This window comes from Perissodus microlepis, chromosome 8 (assembly GCF_051167445.1).
Source record: "Perissodus microlepis isolate ML-2025 ecotype Zambia chromosome 8, ASM5116744v1, whole genome shotgun sequence".
Taxonomy (NCBI): Eukaryota; Metazoa; Chordata; class Actinopteri; order Cichliformes; family Cichlidae; genus Perissodus; species Perissodus microlepis.
The window spans coordinates 19,902,528-19,910,470 of record NC_140468.1 but is presented as its reverse complement, the minus strand read 5'-3'; positions in this window follow the sequence as shown (position 1 = coordinate 19,910,470).

Below are 7,943 nucleotides of genomic sequence, written 5' to 3'. Positions count from 1 at the left end.
CTGCACTGTGGAGAGCCTTCCTGCAAAGTCATCATAAAAATCCATCATCTAACGCATGCACCTGGATAAGCCAAGACCATGATGGAAATAAGTCTGTTGTTGGGAAAGAAAAACTGTGGAAATAGTCTGCTTTGGGTAAACCTGTGCACTTTTCGGTGGTGCAGAAAGTGCAAACGTCCGCAGATTTCAAAATTACTGCTTATTGTCACAGATTTGCAAACTTTGCATAAAGCTGTTTGTAGTATGTCATCATGAGACACTAAAAATGGGGGGTGAGGAAAAAAAATTCTTGCTCTATAACAAAAAATTGTGAAAAATTGTAAAATCCAGAACTGCAGTACATTTTATTACAGTCCATGTCTGATAAAAAGCAAGTGTTACAATTTTCAAGGTGATGGCACATGTTTAACATAAAGGATATTTACATATTCAAGTGTATGGTAGACACCTTATGGCTAAAGCTGTAAATAAACAGCTGGTGTTGGTCCTGAGTCTTAGTGGCAGGGTTCGCCTGGTAAATGCAATTAGCTAACTATTGCAGATTTGTTCAGGAAAAGCATTATATGTTATATGGACTCCACTTTCACAGCCAGTGGCACCAGAGGCTCCCATAAACCACCCATCTTCATTTAAGCTTTTTACTCAGGGATACTTGTGCATGCATGTCGAAGGAGCCCAGGTTTGAACCACCTGCCCTACAAATCAATCAAAAGCCCACTCATCCACCCATGCCGCAGTCATTAAATCACTCGTACTGAGACTTTATGAGCAAGATTCACAGAAAAAGCCAATGATGAGACAAAACTGAGAGTCGGGGATGCTGATAAAGTGAAAGTGAGAAGAAAATATTGAGAGAGATAAAGAGAAAAAACAGAAAATCATGAGCATTACATGTCAGCTGACTGCACCCAAGGATACAAATTTACAAAGCTATAAAACTGAATACAACTGTCATGATGATGGTGAGATGATGCCCATTTAAAAAGTTTCATATTTGTATAGTTTTAGATTTTCATTTAAATCATAATGCCAAATCTCCGTGGTTGTTTATGCTAATAAATTAGATGCAGATACAGAGAGAGAAAATGCTGTTTTTCTGCCTATCAAAGGTGAAGTGCAACCTACCTTCTGTTAATGGGAGCTTTACCTCTTCTTGTTTCCAGTCCTTTTGTTGGTTGTCCCATTATTCAGTGTTTCTCATTTTTGAAGGGAGAAAGGGGGAGAAAGGCAAATATTGCTTTTTTGATTTGTGAGTGCACAATGTTCAAATCCAAGTCCAAAAAACGAACTTGTTAGTACCCGTGAGAACTGATTGCCTTGAATAAATCCTTGTAGCTCATCAGACCACTCCCTGCTAAGCTGCCTTACATGAGACAAGACTTTTTGCAGGTGCAGTAGACAAAAGGTAAAAGCATGAAACGTAGCAAAAGATCTGCATTGTAATTTTCTCTTCTCTTGTTGCTTGGACTCCCTTACAGCTGCCCGTCTGTCAGGAAAAGAAAAAAGAGACAAAATGCCCCAAATCACGATGTGTTTTGGACTGATGCCTCATCCCTATCTATCTCGCTCTGTCTGTCTTTTCCTGTCTATCCCATCCCCCTCTTCCTCCTCTCATCCATTGCTCCATCACACAGGAAGTCTGGTCTTCCTGAAAACAAGTCTCCGAGCATGGAAAGGGACAAGGACAAGGGGGGCAGGTACGTGTGGGGGCGCAGAGGATGTTTTTGTCATTCCACTGCCCCTCTGGTTACTGCAAGCCTCAATGTAGTCCATCCTGAGGAAGCCAAGCCCTCGTCACTCTGGTCAGGCCTTGGGCCCACACGTGCTCCCTCGTAGGGCCGGTGTGACGCAGTAACTGTAGCGCTGGACTAATCCCTCCAAACAAACGCTGTTTCTTAAAAATCATAAAAGCTTTAACAAGCAGGAAAAAGTCAGCAACAATCACAGCAGACGATCAAATGTAGCACAGAGCAACGCTGTGTGGTGAGGCTCAGTGTTAGAACAAAAGTCGAAGACTTTGCCATCTATCCAGCCTCCATTTCCTGTATGTAATCACTGCAATCTGCCAAGCCACCTGCAAGTGTGGGAATTTATCTGCACATGGTTTTCCACAGAGTCCCACTGACTGATTTACAGTGTAACAAAAAAATGAACACATTGTCCAAAATGGGAAGTTTTAGTAATAATCTTCAAAAGTAAAAACATTTACTAACGTAGCTATGCTTTTACAGTTCGAGTGAAAAAAACTGAATACGTTTCACGCTCTGTAAAAAGCTGGATATTAAAGGTGCAGAGAAGTCAGGCTGCTTTAAATGCAACAATTCAAATCATTTGAGCGACATATTAAAGTGATAAAGGGAAAAAGAAAACATTTAGCTGGAAATAATTAAGAACAATAAAGAAATCCTAGAGTGGGCACAGAAACACCTCCGTCAGTGAGTCTGCTTCATCTCTGCATCCACAAATATAAGTGAAATCTGCAGCCTGAAAAGAAAAAAAAAATACATATTTAGAAGCACAAACGTACCGCATTACTGCAGTTATTACCTCTGCCATGTTTTTGGTAATGTTTACGAGTCTATGTGTGCGTCATTCTGTCTGTAACACATGGTAACAGCTTAGCAGTCCAATAACATTTGCCTTACATCCACCAAAGTCTTCGAGGTCAAACTATGGTATGTCAAATTGACAGAAAGCCTTATAACTTAGAAACTATGATTCTTGTAAGTGTAGTGTGCATTGTCAGCATATAGAAAGTATCATATAAAGATTTAAATATCGTGACACATTTGACGTGTGACCTCTCATTCAATGTCAATAGATTGAGCTGAAAGTCAAAGTGATAATAATGCCACACAGTGTTTGTTTAAAGGTAAAATTATAGCCATTGTTTGTGCTGACAACATATAGACATATAGAAAATAATATTATGGGATTCTAAATATCACATTACTTTGGACCTCTGATCTCTTCAAGGTCGAATAAGGTCAAACTTTTTTTAAAAGCATTTTATTTTGAAAACTATGCTTAAAATTCTACTTCCTTTGTTTGCATAAAAATCACGTTGTCACAATTTACCTCTGACTTTACTTTACGATTTCACATCTGCCTTAAAGAAACTATTTGGAAAGAAGTTTAAAGTACAGTGTAATTAATTTCAAGTAGAGTGTCATTTAGCAGAAGAACAATAATCTTATATTGTAAGTACACTGTACTTTTCAGGATGTGTTATGGAGCAACCTGCCTTTTTATATCATAATGTTTTACATTGTTATTTAATATTTATTCTGCGGATGCACACAATGAATAGTGTATTATTTAATTCATCTTTTCTTAAGATTACTTAATTTACTTATAAAAATTGCATATACACAAATAAGTTACATATCATTTGCTTCTGCTTTCTTGTATAATACCTGGAAGTTAGGCAAGGTTAAGACACTTCATAATACGCCACATGCAGAGAAAATTAAGATGCTTTTACCAATTACCAGGAAATTAAGCCGTTTTTAAAAATGCTTACAGTATAATTATTTTTTATTTCTTTGTAAAACCTAGTGTACCTACTTTTAAGTATTCATAACGTAGTTATAACTATGTTGCAATCTGCATATTAATACAATTACACCTTTAATGCATCGTATCTAAAAAATAATAGTACTCAAAATTATCTCAAGTGTATTAAAGTATATTAAAGAATTAAATTAAAATTATTATTTTTTAAACAGGGCAAATAACAAAAGCCTGTACTGCAAACTTCTTATAGTCAGTTTAAAACAAACAAAGAAAACTAAATTATTATGCATACAAAATGCATTACTATTCCCTTAAAAGCAAATACTGCAGAGAGTGTGAGCTGCCTGGGCAAATGTTTGCAGTTTGAGTGTTTTGCCAGAGTAATACTGTGTGAATATAATGGAGGGGGAAAAAATCTTACTTTAAGACGTGCGCTTCTCTTCATTCTCTGAACACAGTAAGAAAACGTTCATGCGACGTGTCAGTATATATGCTAGTATTTCTGAAACACATATCATACTTCTCCAATGTATGCTCAATCATCCAACTATGTCTCACTTTTTGGGGCATACTTCTCCAAGCTTGTGAGAAAAGGCACAGCGATCCATACAAAACTAAATGCATTTATATTAACTGTAAGTCTAGTGTGAATGTCTATTGTATGTTCCTCATTTTCTAAATGCTAAATGTAGTATTGCTGGAAACAGTGTGGCTGTGAGCGGAGACAGCTCCATGGAGCAGAGCCTGAAAGTGACAGACTCCATAATAACAGGATGTTTACAGCATGCGGAAGCCCTGCCAGGGACAACCACAAGCAGGCAGCAACTTTGGCTGTGGCTGGAAACACGAGTGAAGAGGAAATGCAGGCCGGCCAGATTCCCTCCAGATGCACCGAATATAACCTCACTGACTGCTGTTTTGTTTACACAGACTCTCTACCTGCTTGGGGTCTGTTTAAGTCTTTCTTTTTTCCACAGTGACCCCTGGAGAAAGAAAACACAGCTGTATGATGGCTCACAGCCACACAGTGATGGCTGATGGGGTCAGGTGCAGGTGACAGTGGACAGACAGAAATTGGTGGTTTCTGACATTTAGGGTGGGTTGAAGCTTGTTCACTGTCACCAGCTGTTTCTTTTTGACCATCAGTGTTCAAATTTTGCACCAGACATCACTTCTCTCACGTCTTCAATGAGCACTTGTGAACTTGAGTAAATAGTAGTGTAAGTAGTAGGGTGTGAATACTTTCTGTTTGCCATAGGACAAAAAGGCCTGCTGTCACCTGGTGGGTATCATCATTTCATCTGAGTTGATCTGATCAGATTCCTTTGGTGTAAAGAATTTTATCAAAACAGTTATAAAAGAGAGCTTGAGTGTGTCTTTAAGCTTTTTGGACCAGGACAAAAGTGGCTACATAGAACAGGGTGAGTTACAGTTGAGTCACATGCACAGAAAGCATTCTGATCTGATATGTAAAATCACCTTTTGCCAAGACAATTTTAGTGTGTTGTTCGTTTCGGCTCTTGTTTCTGTGTTTGATGTTCACTTGTCACTCCACTGCTCTCAGTCAGGCTCTTCTTGGAGAACTTCTGTGAAGGAGCAAGACCTCTGACCCCAGCAGACACCAGAGCTTTCCTCCTGGAGGGAGACTTGGATGGTGACGGTGAGATCGGCTGGGAAGGTCAGTGTGTCTGAGCACAACTAACCAAAGATATAGAGTTCACATTTTTGTTTTTGTGCTTTTTCAGGCATGTGTATTTGATTTGATGCCATAGTCACACATCTGTCTGCTTCCCAGGTGTTGCTGCCTATTCTAAGCTTGACATCACATCCGCTTTCCCACGGTGTAAAGCTGATTGTGACATCACTAGTCTCGTCCAATCAGCTTTTTGCCAGCCTTCTTCGGGCCAATCAGCTGTGATTCTGTGTACTTTAAATCTCACTGGACATTAGTCATTGTCCCTTGCAGATGCCTTCATGCAACCCACCTCCTCCCCATCATCACCTCTCGCTCATCTTTCAGCCTCCATTCAAGCCTTCATCTTCATCTCCACCACCAGCATCTAGACTTCAGGGGGTCCTACCATAATCCCTATAACTGCTGGGATTTCGTTCTGTGACGCACCATCGGAGTCTAACCACCAAGTACCTCAAACTGAATTCTGTATATTAATAAATCATGTTCAGTTCCATCATAAATGATCCCTCCTTATTGAAATGAAGACAAGCACTCCTATAGAAAACATAGGAACAGCTTTAAAAATAGGTCTTTAGTCATCACATGTTTATTATATAATTCAATTCTAATTTATATTGTACAATTATATTTATTCGCCAGCCTTGTGGTCAGGTCTTATTCTGAAAAAACAAAAATCATTTTCACACTTTTTTTTCTTTTTGTGGTTTCTTTGTTTATGAAAATAATAAAGGGCTCTCATCATTACAAACAATGAGCAGTGATTGCAAAGAAAAATCTTTTCCTGATTATGTTTGTTGTCATTTTGAATCCCAGATAAATATCAAATCAAATGGAAATGGTCTAAAAGCTACTATGTGGTGCACTGCTCAGAGAAAGCAACATTAATCATAACTAACAGTGATTTTACTGTCACTAAACCAGCTGGTGCTGGTATCAGTGGCAGTCACCAGCTATAACATGGTCTCTTGACAGTGATCTGTCATCCTTACACTGTCTTTTACTTTGCAAAGCTAAAATGTAGCTGGTGTCTTCATCTAATATTTTTATTTTTGAGAGTTCTGGTCAAGTCTGCACAAGATCTGAATGATTTACTGCATGAGGATGATCCTTTTCCTACAGTAAACCCCAAGTTAGATCTCGCTTCTCTGCTTTGTGTCCCTGCTAGAATATGTTTCTTCATGGTGTGACTTTTACTAGCCAGTGAGAGACACAGATGAGTAGTTACAGTAAAACCTACTGTTTTGATGTTATATTGAGCACTGGGTCACATCCAGGCTAGCCAAGGGTGTTGGTAGGTTGGGGAGGAGTACACAGGAGACTTTTGACTCTCCACTTAACCGCATGTGCAATTTTCCAGTCAGCAAATGAAGTCGCCCCAGTTTAACACTCCATGCGCAGTAATTGGTGTGAATATGTTTACATTTAGATTCCGTGTGTTCAGTATTTATCCCGTGTTCTTTGAAATCATTTTAAAGAGGTGATTGATTGATTTGCTATAGATGCAAAAAAAAAAAATCATCAAGACTACAGATGAGCCATTAGAAGAAATGGTTTCTTCTGCCTTTACATTTTACATTCTCGTACAGCTAATGCAGCACAAGGCTCTGGGTTAATATAACTCCTTATTTTAACAGATCGACTGCATGCATTCATTCCTACACCGGGTCTTTAGTATCTATGGAGAATATTAACAATTAAGGTGGGGATCGTGCAGTTTAATTTTCACTTAAAGTTTAACGTTACAAGAAAAGATATTCAGCCAGCATGCAACCAGCTTCAGTTAGAAAACAGTTTCCCAAGCATATCACATCTATTTGGTTTTTTCTTATTGTCTTTATAGATGAATGCTGGACAAAAAAGCTAACTTGTTACGGTTCGATGGTGAGGGCTCAAGCGCAGGACTCCAGAATCAGCTGTAAACAATAATCTATTTGCAGAATCCACATTGTGTATTTATGGGAAGTGCAGGGCAGTGCTATATACAATTAAGTGAGGGACGGGGCTCCAGGGAAATCCAAGGGGGTAGTCACGCGTTCTCCAACTCTCCACATTCACAGCCACAGGTTCACTCTTCCACACTTGACACAAAGAATCACACGGGGAGGGAATCCAGGAGGTCTGTAGACGGGGAGACGAGGATTAGTTACACAGTTCACTTCTAAACACTTGAGCTTAGCTTAGCTGTAGACTTGACTTTCACTAACACCTGGCAGACAACAATCCAGCGAAGAACAGCAGTCACCTCCTAGCTTAAATGCTGACCGCCCTGATTAGGCTCAGGTATTTTCTCTCACCGAGGGCGTGGGCCGAGGGCGTGAACCCACAATGAGCTCCACCCCGGCGATAGAGGAGAGGAGAGAGAGAGAGTGGAAGTTGGAGAGAAAGACAGAAAAAAACCTCAGATCAGCTGGACGCTGATCCTCCTGGCCGTGACATCACCAAAAGGAATTCAGATTGTTAAGAGTATAAATGGTCGTGTAAAATGGTGCTTTACCACTAAAAGTCCTGCATTTATTTGTAAGTAACAGAAAAATGTTCATAAGCTGTTAGTAAATTACTCATTAATCGTGGATAATGGAAGTAAGATATACCAGTGTTTTGTGGATAAGTGTAATCACAGACACATGACTACAGAAAATAAAATAATGAAAAAATGAATAAAATTGCACTTTTAAAAAGTTAGAGATAGAAAATTTCACTAAACCTTTGTTCATAGTGAAAAAATTTTTGT